Source organism: Hetaerina americana, unplaced genomic scaffold (genome assembly GCF_022747635.1).
Source record: "Hetaerina americana unplaced genomic scaffold, ioHetAmer1.1.p SCAF_4, whole genome shotgun sequence".
Lineage (NCBI taxonomy): Eukaryota > Metazoa > Arthropoda > Insecta > Odonata > Calopterygidae > Hetaerina > Hetaerina americana.
Window position 1 is genome coordinate 2,281,644 of NW_027286985.1, and position 16,618 is coordinate 2,298,261.

General features: G+C 39.4%; 1 pseudogene; it reads right to left on the reverse strand.

The window, feature by feature from the left end:
* Positions 1 to 16,618, reverse strand: part of LOC139692355 (alkaline phosphatase, tissue-nonspecific isozyme-like) — a 230,597-nt pseudogene that overhangs the window by 33,359 nt on the left and 180,620 nt on the right.

The following is a 16,618-nucleotide window of genomic DNA, read 5'->3' on the forward strand; positions in this document are numbered from 1 at the left end:
TTTTCTTACAATTCTTGTGTATAAATTTTGTTCATTTATTCGATACTAAAGGAAAAATCAAAGCAAGACAAAAGCATCTTCATCAGATAAAGAAACGAAGATGATGAGTTTGACAAATAATAGACGGGTCTGGGCTAACTTCATTTATTCGACCACAAAGCAGAGCAGAAATATCTCATAACTGAAGACGCTGACATTTCGGTTTTGGGCTTGGGGCAACGACGGGTTGAGGACTCTAATTCTCTTTAACGACGGCGCAACGTCTGAATCCAGCTCCCCATCCCTCTCTTCTCGGAGTCTTGCTAGACGAACCCGAAATAAATTCCCCTTGTAACGTCTGTAGGATTCATGCCCGTCAATCATCGGGCTTAATGAAATATGTCATCACCATTATTTATTTACATTGAAATAGTATATCTTAAACGACTGGGTCCCAGAATTGCCCTCTCTAGAAGCGTTCTTAAGGTCCTCAGTGTTAAAATCCTCGGAAAGTCAAATGAAAGCAAACCTTAAGCCAATTTCTTTCAGCGATTTATTATGTTTCTTTTATTTATTCGCTGCAATTAAAATAATTCTCTGGCTGCAATAATTAGAAGAATTGATTGACTATCAAGGCGATGCCATGAATGACGAAGAATGAGGTTTGATTGTAAATTTTATTTATTACCGTTTTTCATGAGAGATATAATAATGTAGTTTTAGTTTAAATTATCTTTCAATGAGAATTGAATTCCACAGAGGAAAAACAGAGATAATAGTTGTTATTGATTTGGTGGATGGAATTCATTCTTTTGTTCAAAACTTTCTCTAAGATAGAAGCATGTTAGCTTCACCGTATTATATTTAATGTTCTATTAGATTCTTAGAATATTCTATAAAACCTATCATAAACGTGAAGATTTGTTTTTTTTCTAATTTTTCTTAAATATTTTTATACGAGTTCATTAATACCAATGGTCAAGATATGAAGTGACCAAGTAATTTTTATGCCAGTAAATAATACAACCATTCATTGTAAATAATAATAGGACCTATAAGTCAATGCCATACAGTTTTTCACTCTTTCAGTCAACAGCGTTCTGTTAGCTTAGTGGTACAACTTTCGAATCTTGACTGGAAGGATACAGATTCCGAACTTGATGCCTTCGATCCCTGTTAACTTCCACGTGCTTTTTCAGTTGTGAGGATTTTCTAGAAAGAGTAACATGCTTATTTTAGTTACCGGAATGCGTAAGTTTTGGGTTCAACCCTAGGTGAGACATATCCTTAAAACCGATTTAACCAGCTTAAAATACAATTATGAAGTTTCGCCGAATGGTTCCTGTATGGTTGCTTTTGGAACTCTTTGAGAGATTGGCAAGATTCCGCCATTTATTCGCTGATTTGAAGATTGATCAATATAGAGGTTGATTAGTTGAACAACACAATCAATCAGGTTACTCTGAGATTCCTCATTCCCACCCCACGGCTCAATCTTAAGCATTCCCTCCGTTCTCGGCTGACTTCTGTACCTGCTCGTTCACAGGGTTCCGTTTGGGTCTTTCACTGTAATTCATAGTCACCATCTTGACTGACTTCTCCAATCCTTTTCTTCAACTTTTGGTGAACTTTAGTCATCGTTAACTTCTCACCAAATCCAATTGATTTCCAGGGAATGCATTCTTTACACTCTAGTTCACTCCGAAACAGCTGGAGGGAGATTTTTATTGCTTCGGAAGGCCAACGTTTTGAGGGGTTATGGGGAAGGATAAGCGTGCTGGTGGGTGGGCAGGGAAGGGGGAAGAGGGTGAATGAGGGGGAGAGAGTTGCGGAGGCCATAGGGCAGATTTAATGAAGATTTTCTCTCGCGAGATGGAAAAGAGATGGGCTTCAGACAGCTTCTTTATGGTACTTTCCACCATTCCGGTCTTCCATATGACCCCTCCCGCCCTCTTTTAGCGCAGCGTAGGATAATGACCTTAGAAAACCCTTTTGGGGACGGTAGGGTGCTTTTCGAAGTCATTTTGCATCGTCGGTAGGGGATGGATGCTGGATGGGATGGATGGATCGCCGGACTTGTTCTAACTCCTCGTTCCGTCCTCAGTGAGACCCACGGCCTTTCACCCCCGTTTTATTTCCAAGTTGTAATGAAATTATCGTTCGTTTGAGCGGGAGGAAACTTGAATAGCTGGGAAGCGGAAGAGACGAATCATGACTGTCCTCCTCCAAAGTCGATCTCAGGGATATTGTCGGGAGAACTAGGAGTGGAACTCGGAATATTAGATCTGGATGAAGTTAAATTTAATGATTTCCTCTCGGAAAATCCTCTATCTAGTGCACGCGAACGTTTTACAATATTTATACCTATCGTAGAGAGTATGCAGTAGTTCCGTGGGACAAGTGCTCCACTACTGACCCGAGAGTCCGGGATCGATTTCGGGTGGATCCTCTGGGCACCCTCAAATTCTCCTAAGCCGCGTGATTTTTCGGGCACTAGATCTTCCTCGGAGACCACCGGTGGCATATGGAAGGGAACCGGTCCGCCTGCCCTGATGTCTTACGCTGATGTTTTGTACGCGGCTGGGCGCAGTATTAAGTGAGATCTATCCTCATCTTTAAACCCAATCTTGACGTAGATAACTGTGGTTTTGAATCTTTATTGTTCAATGGAACAAGCCTATTTAATGTCCATTTATTGTTTGAAATTCAGTCTGAACATACAGGACAAAGCTTTCTTATGATAGACGTTCAACTTTTAAAGGCATGGGGTGAATACTTTACTTTCTAGGGATTTTAAAGGATTTTGGCATTTTACTTTAGTCCCTTGAAAATTTATTCTAGGTTTCTGATTCTAATGCATTGACCCGGTTTTTATTTTTTATTGCATTTGTTGTTTTTCCATACCAGGTAGCTTGTGATTATATCATTAACTTCAGATCCATGGATTTCCACTCGCTTTCAGAATAAACTGCCTGGAACACCCATTTTGCATGCACTCCTCAATTTCTGCCCTTGCCCAGTCTACTCGTCCACGGATTCCTATCTCATGACCGCCCTCCGCCCCCTTTTTGCTCAGAACGTCTGCCGTGCTCTTAGAAACATGATCTTGAGGGTGGGGGCGTGGAAAATATTGACGCCAACTCACAGCTTTAAATAGCGCAAGGGAGCGTGGGACGATCCCGCGTTGAATGGAAGCGAGTGGATAGCTGGTTAAAAGACAGGGAAACTAATTAATTTGTGGAGAGTTGTTTTGACTTACACGGCGTGCGAAGTACTGAGACCTGATGCTGTGGATGGCAACGGACAGGGATCGTGGCTGACACGGAATTCTCTTTCTCAACATTTGCAAACGAAGCTCTTTCTGTGCGCGCGGCGCTAATATCATTCCTAAAAAAAGAGAGAACTTATTTTGCCCAAATATAATGGCTGATGGTAAGGTAAGTCAATCGATATTTGTGTTATCTTTATTGTGCGATTGATCTTGGAATCAAAATGTACTTTCATATTTATATGCCAACATTTTGTTCGCAGGTAAATGATTAGACTTTGTTAAAGGAAACAGTAGAAATTACTGGGCATTTTCCTTCTTCACTCGTCCTATGTTCAGTATTCTATCCTTTTTTATAAAATCAGTCAATGTGAAATTCCTTCGAAGGCATTTTACGTGCGTCAAACGTTAACTTCATCAGCGTTAAACCGTTCTTATTACCGTTAGAAATCATCTTTCTGGTAATAACATAAAGAACTGGTCAATTAAGAGTAATGGTAATCTTTTAGTAGCATTATCAATTGTGCGGAAATGTAATTTTATATCCTAATGTGTTATGTATTTATGATTAACGTTTTATCCACCTTACTTCAGTATTGTTTCAGCGCCGACCGTTACAATTTGAAATGCATTCGGTTCGTCTACTGAAATAATTGAGTTAACGCGTGACCAGCGGGACGCTGAATTTTTGCTTAAGATTGAACAAATCGCCATCCGAGTCCTATTCCTGTCTCTTTCGGGAATTAAAGAAGGGCCTCTTTTTTTATAGAACAGCTAGAATATGGATAAAATATTTTAAAGAGGGGAGACAATTTCAAGGATGGACCAAGATCTCGAGTTAAAGTTCGCATGGAGGTGAACATTTGCACCGCTGCTGCAAAATAATATCGTCGGATGAAGTTAAGAGCACGAGTTTCAGAAATATTGAAATTTTCATTGGGTGCCATCCAAATGTTATTGAAAGAAATAGCGCATCAGATGTTTTGTTAGCTGTAAATTCTCAACACTACCCACACTAAAAACAGCAGAACGTACGTGTACGTGTTTGTCCGCAGTTGACGTTGATCTTAGAGTAATATGACTATTCTTTTAGGAGGTAATTAATGCGGATGAGCGACACATCATCTTGATCAAGGGAGGAAATAGCATAATTTCGCGTGAAATCCTCCACGTCACGAGGACTGTCCTAATGTTCTGATTTGGAAATTTAATGTTTTATATTTTTTTAAAATTGCAGAGAATGTTGTATGGCTGTATCATAACATCACATATGACTGTAAATAGATCGCATTCGAGGGATGTCACGGAAATTCTTCAAATTCATATCAATCGAAAAATAGCACATTTTAAAGTAATAGTTATGATGCTGTTCCACGAGAACTCCACCACATTGTATAGGTTATTGCTGAGTATCTTGCGAAATTGAGCGTGGAATGTATTCATCAATTTGTCTTTAGATCCGGTCTTTTTCTATGGGGTTATTATACCCTTTTCAGTGGGAGAAAAACACTTTGGAGTAAGCATTTTTTATCGCCAGAAGCAGTAGTTAATGCTGCAGAGGTGACTTTCAAGGGCACATGATAAAATGAATTCCAGGATAATTGAAATTACCCTGTCTTCAAAGATTGGCAAAAATAGTGAAACAAGGGCCTTGAATTCAATGACCTGTATATTGAGAAGAGCCTTTAAGTGTGGAGGATTGGAAAATGTAGCAAGTTCAAAAATGTGCCCTGTTCATTGAACTGTCTTTGCATCTGAAAATTACAGGGACTCACTGGCAATACGACAGTTCTAGAAATGTATCGCCAATATATTTATTTATTTAATTTTAAATCATTACAAAACGAATTTTTTTTCGCGAAGATGTTTCGATAAAAGAGTAAAACGAAAAACGTGGCATATTTGAAAAAAAATATGTACATATATTTACATTGACAGGAAAATATATATATATATATATTTTCCTAATTTTATCTATATTATATATATATAAATGTGTATATATATATATATATATATATATATATATATATATATTCCTAATTTTATCTATATTATATATATATAAATGTATATATATATATATTCCTAATGTTATCTATATTATATATATATATAAATGTTTATATATATATATATATATGATTAGGAAAATTGACAAAACACGCCAGAGACCTCAAATATGTTTCTTTAAATTTTGAATGCTATTTGTTTTGTAGCAGAACGCAACTTAAATAAAATTAAATGAAAATTGGTCAGCACTGTTGTCACGACAGAAATTCGCCGAATCGTAACATTTTAACCAGTTTAATGTAATTTAAAATGCATCATTTACCTCCGAAGATTGAAACGATGTTTTTAAGGATTGAGGTTATTTTGCCAGACCTTCATAGCCTCGGATCTCTTTCGTTTCTGGGCATAGCGTGTTGCTCGACCTAGCGTGAGAAAGAATCTTATAAGTTAATGAGGTAGTCACTCTTCGCGATGCATAAGAAAATGAATACGTAATGCCATGGGTTTATAATTAATTTTACTGCCAGCAAGCTCATATTATCAATCACCATTGATCATCATATTATAATTTTGTGAAAAAAAGAACCCAAATTCGTTTCAAATAAATTGCGTTACAATAATTTAGAATTTTGCTGATGATAGCTTTATTCATAAAGATAAATTTCTCCAACGCCCACCATTTTAACGGTTAGCTCTTAACTTTCGGAAGTGAGGGGAAATTAACTTTGAGTAGTGAGGTGGAATGACGCGGAGGCATTTAGTGAGCACTTTGAACTTCCTGGCGGCATTAACTGAAATGGAATTCTGTATTTCTTGAATTTCTTGTTCCGAATTAATGGCGACATGAACTTGAGAGGGGAGGCTTATCCGTTGCATCTGGATTTCATTAACACTAGAAATGACCCCTTCTTCTAAGCCCTTCCAGGAAACTTACCCGTCTGGAAGAACGAAAGGGCTCCATAGCACTCTAATATTCAGTAATGAAAAACGAATCGCTTATGTGCTGTGAGGAATTTTTTGAGAAATTTTCAAGGAGAACATTTTAAGAAAGCAATATCCTTTGGACCTTGTAGCTAGGGAACATGTTAACTTAACCGTGTCCTTCAATGTTTAACAATAGTTCTCGTATATTTCCTAGTAGGCGAAGATTAATGCCGACACAGTTTTACGACATTAGAGTATTTTGTGTGGTTAAAACATTTTATACTACTCATTTATTTCTTTGCCAAACGTGATTGATTATTTTCAATACTGTATGTGTTGTTGAAATATGAATATTCAATACGTTAAATATTTAAGAAGAGAAAAAATTACTATTTAATAACATAGTTCAAATTCAAGTGGTTATACAATTATGTTTAAGTATTTCTAGGGATCAAATCTCATTTTCAATCCACTCACACTAATTATTTTATCGGCCCACGCCCAGGCATACGAAATACGTTGAGAATTATTTGATAACTAATGATTTAAGAGTTTAATTGCAATAAGTTTCAAATTTGCTTTGTTTTCTTCAAATGTGAACATTGGTGCGTGACTTTTTTTCCTAAACGTGTAGCTAATGTTATTCCATGTTATGTATTGTATGATTTGTTTAGATTATATTTTATCACTAGCCATTATACTATCAGAGATATATTTATGCATATACTGTGATGTTTTTTGCCAGTTCCTTTAAAAAATTTCATGGCGTAAAACATTTTTTGTGAAAGTCAATTCGTTCTTAAGAACTTCGTCGCACTCACGTTTATGTTCCTCCCGGGTCGTCCTCGACGAACTGCCGCGCGATGTCCTTGCACGCGTGCCTCGCCCCTGGGGGCACCTTCCCATCGTCCTCCCAGTATCTGCTGGCGGAGTGGGCGTACAGGGCCGCCGGGGTGCCGTGCGTCACGCGGGTCGTCGTCACTACGCCCGTCGACTTGCCTGGAACAGACAGATGAGAGGTGCGGAATAAATGGGACATTTTACACCGCCTTTTTATTCTCGATGCAGTTGTAGAATTACGCATGTAAATCAACGCGTAAGTTATCGCGTGATTTTTTAATATTGCGGTCGTTTCGGTCAGTTCTATGACAGCATTGCATTGCAAAAGGAGTATCTAGGAGTACTTTTGGGTGCCTATCTCAATTGATGTTTCATTACTTTCCCGTTCAATGAACTGAAGTGGCTCCCTTATCCTATAGTAAATTACGAGGAATTGGTGAGGACATTGATTAACCAGGGTTCAGAAAAAAGAGAAGAGACATGTAATTATAAATATTTTTGCTCTAAAAATATTGTGATACATTTGGGAGGTCATATGTTCATAGGTCACGCCACCAGTGTAGAGATTAAAGCGCAAATGAGCTCAGCTATTGAGGCCGCCTTCCCTCTCTAATACTCTAGTGATTAGATTCATTTCGGAGGAAGTCTGAAATAATGGTTGAAACGGTCACTTTATTGTTCAAAATGGTAGATTTTTTGAAAAAATAAAAACTAGGATGGAAGTATAGAGGCAATAAATCACACTAAATATGTAAGAAGGGTAAAGTAAAGCCAAAACTCTACTCTCTAAATTTTAGTTTTAACAAGGGTTTTAAGGAATGCTTAGAGCCATACTACATTAAAATCCGGAAAAATGCCCTGAATAGTAGTGCTCCAGCCTTCCCCTTTCTCTCCCACCAATGACGAGATTAAACTTACAGGCACAAGGACCCAGCCCTCACCTCCATGTTTCTTTTTCTCTCTTTATTTCATACAAATTGTATTTTTCACCTATATTATAGATCAATCAAGTCAAACCAATTCATTGGATTTACATATACCCTCTCTCTGTAATGTGTACCTTTTTGAGTAAAATGCAGGTGCAGACATTTCTTACGCCTGAATAAGCCTCAAGCAACTCCGTCTATCGAAAAAAAAATTTTAGAAATGTCCTGTCACATTATATAAGGGTTGCTGCATTTATGACCGAATGTCTTCATTTCTACATCTGTTATAATGATATGTGTTCGTTAAGTATAGCCTCATTAACATGTTGCAAGTGTCGAAGAAGGATGGTATGGCTCCCTTGAATGATCTTACCTTCGTGTTGCGCCCAGTCGATGAGCGAGGGGACTCGGGAGGTGAAGCTGGAGAAGCAGTTGTCAAAACGACCTCTCGAGTCGAGGCCGACAGTCTCGAAGTTGGCCTTGACACCGCAGAGCAAAGCAGTGGCGCATGCGGAAGACTCTCCGATCTGGGCGTCGTTGTTATAAGTCTGGAAGAATAACAGTCGTCGGGATGTTTGAATGACATGAATACACTGATGATACTGGTAGTCTATGCATTTAGGGAGATTACGTTAATTACATGCGTGTGCTACAATAAATTAGTGAGATAGCTTACTTTGAGATACAAATTTCTGAATTATGAAAAAAACCAAAGGAGTTGGAGAAAACATACCCATTTCATCCATGAAATTTCGTAGCACCTTGTCGCTGTGTGAGGGGGGATATTAATGAGGTCATTCTTAAAGACTAGAATTCCACGCACAAAATTTTGTTTGACACGGGCAATGCGGGGATAATTTTGAACTTATAACTGGCCTTGGTATAAGTTTACGCTTTTAATAAGTGCCCATTACCTCGCTAACTTTATGGGAATATCTTGCGGAACAACTAAAAATTAGAAGAATTAACTTACTCCTACTACTAAACTTACTGCTACTTACTTATCATCAAACTACTCGTTGGACGAATCCGATGGGAATTAACTATTGAAATGTAATGAAATAATTGACTTTGTAATTCCACACACTTTATTTAAAAACACGACCCAGGTTTCGACGTTGAACGTCATCATCAGGTCGAAACGACCCAGGTTTCAACGTCGAAACCTGGGTCGTGTTTTTGAATAAATTGTGTGGAATTACAAATTCAATCATTTCATTAGATTTCAATATGTTATGCAAATCCCACAAAGTTACGCCTGAGACAACAAAAGGAATTAACTATCTTGCGGATCAATATCCCTTACTCGACTTATAAATCTGAGGATGGTAACAAAGACACAAATAGTAGCCATTGGTGAAGCGATTCAATCATTGTGATCGATTTAATTGAAGTACATAATCGTGTACCTCAAGTGAAAAGGTTATGCATTCAATTTAATTGAAGTTGGTTCATGACTCTAGATCATTGATTGAAGGACGAATGCATGTTTATTCATGCCTATTATAAGTTCACAGAAGAAAGGGGAAGAAAACTCCAATGGCCGTAAGGATTAGTTGCCAATCTCTCGTCAGACCAATTGTTGTGTTGGTGTGACGGGAATCACGTCAGGGACCAACCACAACCTCTCGACCAGAATACCCTCTGTGGTGGTTTACGGGAGATTAATCCGCGTCAGGGACCAACACACAGCCACACGCACACTATCCTGCCTGAAATCCTTCACGAGGCTGTGAGACCCTGTTAAAGAATTTCAGATGGAGATGGAATCCTTCACGAGGCTGTAGAGTAGACCCCGTTAAAGATTCCAGGATATTCTCAAGCACACACTCTGTGGCGGTTTACGGGAGATTAATCCGCGTCAGGGACCAACACACAGCCACACGCACACTATCCTGTCTGAAATCCTTCACGAGGCTGTGAGACCCTGTTAAAGAATTTCAGATGGAGATGGAATCCTTCACGAGGCTGTAGAGTAGACCCCGTTAAAGATTCCAGGATATTCTCAAGCACACACTCTGTGGATGGCACAGACCAAACACACACACAAGCACTCGAGAAACGCACACACACTCAAAAGGGCCCAACTTCTGGGAGAATCTGGACACAGGTAAAAAGCAACTAGGAAGTGCGTCGAACACGCGTGTTTCGGCCACAAAGTGGCCCTCTTCAGCGAACCGAAGGGAAAACACCTCCAACACAAGGTTGAAAGTAAACAACCGTAGACAAACGTCATATTTATATAGAGACTGTGGGAGTTGGGGGGACCAATCGAAATAGGTTCCTAGTTGCTTTTTACCTGTGTCAAACCAACAATTACATACATCATGATTCCTTCACACACAACAGTCACAAACTGGGCACCTTCCATGCCCTTGTACACAGACTAGTAAATATTCCATTAAATAGAAACAACTATTACAAAGAATTAAAAAACATCAAACTTATAGCTTTTAAAAATGGCTTCAAAGAGTCAATAATTGACAATCTAGTGAAAAAGCACAAACATAAAAAACTAGTTCAAAACACGACCACCCTCACACAACATAAAACCCCGCGGTATATCAAACTGCCGTTCCACCCACATTTAACAAAAGGGCTAGGAAAGATTTTTAAAACCGTTGACACTAATATATCATTTAGCAGCACCAACAAACTAAAACATCTATTAGGCAACACTAAGGACAAAATCGACGCCTCAAACAAGTCCGGCATTTACAAAATAAACTGCTCCTCCTGCGATTCAACTTACATCGGCCAGACGCGGAGGAATATTAAAACTAGATTCAAAGAACATATGGCCCATTACAGATACAACAGATCAGATAAATCGAGCATTGCCCTACACTTACTCAAGGAAGACCATAAAACATCAGAAAAGGAATTGAAGTTGATCAAACAGACCCCCAACCACCTTTTAGACGCATACGAAAGCATTTTCATACACAAATTTAGAAATGTGGTTGTCAACAACGATAAAGGGCCGATTCCATTCTCCCCACTTTATTCCCTTTTGAAATGACTTCTCTAGTTTTGAAACATATTTCCGTTGGACTATGGTCCAACGGAAATATGTTTAAACCCCCCCCCCAATTCCCCTTCATAATCCGTTACTCGGATACCTTTCACTTTTACCCAACCCCCTCCCTCTCCCCCCCCCCCTTCTCCTTCAATAATTACTCCTTCCCGTTCCACTCAGTCCCTTGGTATCTGTTTTTCCTCCTCCCCCCCCCTCCTTCCTCTTCACCAATACGTTTAAAGTACCCCTCCCCTTTCCATCTTCCACCTATTTCGATTGGTCCCCCCAACTCCCACAGTCTCTATATAAATATGACGTTTGTCTACGGTTGTTTACTTTCAACCTTGTGTTGGAGGTGTTTTCCCTTCGGTTCGCTGAAGAGGGCCACTTTGTGGCCGAAACACGCGTGTTCGACGCACTTCCTAGTTGCTTTTTACCTGTGTCCAGATTCTCCCAGAAGTTGGGCCCTTTTGAGTGTGTGTGCGTTTCTCGAGTGCTTGTGTGTGTGTTTGGTCTGTGCCATCCACAGAGTGTGTGCTTGAGAATATCCTGGAATCTTTAACGGGGTCTACTCTACAGCCTCGTGAAGGATTCCATCTCCATCTGAAATTCTTTAACAGGGTCTCACAGCCTCGTGAAGGATTTCAGACAGGATAGTGTGCGTGTGGCTGTGTGTTGGTCCCTGACGCGGATTAATCTCCCGTAAACCGCCACAGAGTGTGTGCTTGAGAATATCCTGGAATCTTTAACGGGGTCTACTCTACAGCCTCGTGAAGGATTCCATCTCCATCTGAAATTCTTTAACAGGGTCTCACAGCCTCGTGAAGGATTTCAGGCAGGATAGTGTGCGTGTGGCTGTGTGTTGGTCCCTGACGCGGATTAATCTCCCGTAAACCACCACAGAGGGTATTCTGGTCGAGAGGTTGTGGTTGGTCCCTGACGTGATTCCCGTCACACCAACACAACAATTGGTCTGACGAGAGATTGGCAACTAATCCTTACGGCCATTGGAGTTTTCTTCCCCTTTCTTCTTTATTGAGAGGCCGTAGAGCTCATTATTTCTTGCTATAAGTTCACAGTTTCCGGCATTGCATTTTACTCACAGAGTCATATTCAGGTACAAGACGTAAGACCGAGAGAAACACAGTATTTACGTATTGCTTTTTGGTAAACCATCTTTCTCTCGCCATCCCACCTTCCTGCATTCTCTGCCTCTCTGGTGCGTTCCTCACAGTTTACACCTCTTACAACTAAAGATGGCTGTGAGTCGAAACGCGCGTCGTTTATTACAACCTATACTTTTGGAAATTTCTTAAATTTGTTTTAAATTAGTTACAATCTTAGTTGCAATCATCGTCATCATGATTGTAACTAAGTTGTTGAGTAGAAGTCTGTACATTTAATAGGTATTTTATTCAAAAATATTATTATTGCACTACGAAAAAATCTCGTTTTTGATTTTGTGCACATCTATATTCGCTATTGAATGTTAATGAAATATGGACTTCGAAACTTAAACTCTGAAAATGGCTTTTTCGCTATTTCGTCCTTAGAGAGAAAATTTAATTCCATATCATGTAAGGAGTGTTTGATGCCCGTGCGCAGTATACAAGCACCGACAATGACAGGTCATGAATGCCAGGATAATTATAAAGAAGCTGTATCCTAGTCCGTAATGACTTATATCTACATATCTAATAATTCTTTTGCTCCATTTTCATGAGGTTAATCTAAATCTTAAGCTCCAACTAGTCCTGTTATTTCTATACATTTTTTATGGGTTTATTTTTACACCCCTTCCCTTTGTTTGAATTTGTCCGTGAAACATATGGTTTCATGGAGGGTTAATTATATCGTTTGATAAATATATTTGTTGAATAATAATGCCTTGTGTGCGCACAGACTGCGTAGTTGTATATTAAAACCACAAAAAATTAGTAAAATCTTTTGTTAAATTTCGGTTGTAATTTTTTCATTATAACCTTGTATTTCCCCTCATATTTCAACCAGAATGTTGCCATCTATGAATTTTACAGTCTGGTAGGAAGTTCCTAATTTGACGTGAAGCATGGGAGCAGAATATTGTATGGGCACCAATGCTCCTGCTAAATTCTACTTGGGAGTGGTATCGTAGTTAAAAATTCAGTCCCACGACGCCTTTATAAATGGAACGAGGCAGTTTAAACTGTGAATTTAAAGCTATGAAAGCGTTAAAATGGCAAATATATTGAGCAAGACACACATATTCATATCATTCTCTAATTATAATTTTTAATAGTATTTCTTTTTTTTTCACTAGGTATCTCACTTTCTCTGAGTTCTGCCATCCACGCTCGAAAACGTTTATCAAAATACCCCATGCATTTGGACCACCTTGGGCATAAATCATCCACTCCAACGTTAAATAAAGAGCCTATTTAACGGGTGGAATTGACATCCATAAATATCCATAAAGTTAGTTGAAAATATAAGCAGCATCTGCGATGTCATAGTATTTTTCACGTGAAACTTCACCACAACTCGGGTGTCGCATCCTTCACGCATTTATTTTCAGTTTCATAGAGGAAAAATCTTGAATAAGATCATTAGCAGATATTCTCATTGAAATAATTAACTATTCCTAATTACGATTCAACATATTAAAGGTAATTCGGTGATTTTTATTCATATTTTATAATATTTGCAACATGGTCATCACTCCAAGTTTTAGCGCCGTGAATTAAAGGGTAGTAAATGTTTCATGAGATGAAACTCCGAAAACGTTAATCGAGTATTATTCCTTTTTATTAAAAATATTTTACGTGTACGTTTGAATCCATTGCTTTTGAATGTGATAAAATTACACAATTAGAATTGCTATGATAAATTTTTGTACATTGAAACCAAAATTTACTTGAATTGCATAATTGTAGAGTTGGTAGAACAGCAAAGAAGAGGACGTAAATATATTTTTTATAGTTTTGAAATTCCTAAACAGCCACGCCCCAGAAATCCAAAATGCAACACGTAATTTGAAATACACCCTGACTTGAAAGTAAAGAGATTCTATTGTCCTAATATACTTGAGGAATGAATGCTGGGTGGAACTCTGAGTCGAGGGACTGCATTGCAACATTGCAAAGGATATATATATATATATATATATATATATATATATATATATATATATATATATATATATATATATATATTAACCCCTCCCCGGACTACAACCTTGACGTGGTGGAAGGGCTTGTGCGTTCCGATGCCCCTAGAGCTGTGCTAGCGGGAGAAATAATTATTGCTCCTGGTAGGGTCACCCATGGTAGGGACATAGGTCGAAGGTTGGGAGCCAGACGAAAGGTAGTCCACGCAGCGTCTGTTCCTCAGTGAGGCGGCTGCAATGGCGTCTGACCCAAGTGGGGCGGCCAGTAAGTGTTGGTGTCACGTTAAAAACACTATTGAGGAAGGCACGGGAAACCACCTCATTTATTATTCCCAAGATTAACATGATGGACTAAACAGATATTTTGAGTCCTGGCAACTACGGGACTCGGCCCAACCGGCCGTGTGTCGTGCCCGGCAGCGGGGAAGGCAAGGCTTCCGCGGTCGTCATCCCACGAAACCCTTGCAAGGGATAACGGTCAGCAACAGGTCAGAAGACGCAGGAGAAGAAGGCCGTATTAGTTAGAATAGGAACGTGGAATGTTAGGACAATGATGAGGACAGGTAAACTGGAGAATATCAAGCGAGACATGGAAAGGGAAAATATAGATATTTTAGGTCTAGGCGAGGTGAGATGGAAAGATAGCGGGGATTACTGGAGTGATAAGTATAGAATAATATACAGCGGCGGGGACGAGAGCCAACGAGGGGATGCCATAGTATTAAATGAAGAGGTAGGAAGAAGCGTAGTCAACATAGAGCAGGTAACGGATAGGTTATTACTAGTAGAAATAAAAGCAGAACCGACGAACTTGGTTATTATTCAGGTATACATACCACCGAGCAACCACGAGGAAGAAGAGGTCGATAGGATATACGATCAGTTAGAGGACATAATCGCGTGTGTTCCTGCAGGGAAACATTTGATAGCGATGGGGGATTGGAAAGGAATTGTAGGCGAAGGAATAGATGGTGACGGTCGGGGACTACGGTTTAGGCACGAGGAATGACCGCGGGGAGAAAGCAGTTGAGTTCTGCAGGAGGCAGGGGATAGTCATCACCAGCACTTGGTTTAGACACCACAAAAGTAGCAGGTATTTATGGAAAATTCCAGGTGACTCAGAAAGGTATCAGCTAGATTATATCCTGGTTAGACACAGGTTTAGGAACAGAGTGATAAATTCCCAGAGCTTCCCGGGAGCAATTTAGTTGTTATAAAATGTATTGTCCGTTTTAAAAAGATAAGTCAGGGGCGGCGATTTAGAAAATGGAATGTAGTAGCATTAAATGGTTTGAAAAGGAAGGAATACCAACGGGCGGTATGGGAAATCATGGAGGATGGTAAAGAACTAAGTACTATCGAACAAAAATGGGAACTTTTCAAGAAAGGGTTCTCTAAAGCCGCAAAAGACAGTATTGGAACCGTTAACACTAAAAGGACTACGAAACCATGGATCACGGTTGAGATGATTACAAATATGGATGAGCGGCGAAAATGGAAGAATGTAAATACAGAATTAGGCAAAAGGAAAGACAAGGAATTAAATAATAAATTGAGGTGGGCCAAATTGAGACCAACAAAGTTAGACATTGAAAAGGAACATGACGTAGAGGAAGACAGGTTAGGTCCAGGCATACTAGACAATGAGATAGAAAGGGCATTGCGGGAGATGAAACTAAATAAGGCCGTGGGGGTGGATAACATTCCCGCGGAACTTTTAAAATGCTTAGGAAAATGTGAGAGGAAGAGGCTATATGGGCTGATCCGTAGTATTTTTGAGGAGGGAATCTGGCCGGAAGACTTTGTGAGATCGGTTTTAGTTCCTATTCCGAAAAAGGTAAAGGCTACATGATGTTAGGACTACAGGAAAATAAGTTGGATAACCCACGCAGCTAAAGTTGTTCTCAGGATCATAAACAAAAGGAAAGAGATTAGGACAAATTATTACTTAGGGGATGATCAGTTTGGGTTTAGGAAGGGGAAAAGTACGCGAGATGTCATTGCAGTAGTGAGATTATTAGTCGAGAGGAATATAGAACACATCCAGGAGGTATTTGCCTGTTTCGTAGATTTTGAAAAAGCGTTTGATAGCGTGAATTGGGAAAAACTAATGAGTATATTGCAGAAAATAGTAATAGATTGGAGGGAAAGGAGGCTAATCCGAAACCTGTACATATCTCAGACTGCTCATGTGCGAGTGGGGAACGGGGAGTCCGGATGGGCAGTGTTAGGAAGAGGTGTAAGGCAGGGTTGTCCATTATCACCGTTGCTGTTCAACCTGTATGCAGAGGAAATGATCAAAGAGGCATGGGAAGAACTGTAGGTAGGAATGAAAGTGGGCGGGGAAGTCGTAAAATCAGTTAGGTTCGCTGATGACTAAGCTTTAGTTTGTTAGTCAGCCAAGGGGCTGCAAGCATTGCTTAGTGAATTGGAAATTCAGTGCGACAGGTATGGGATGAGAATCAATATTAATAAAACCAAGGTTATGCGATTTTCTAGAAAGA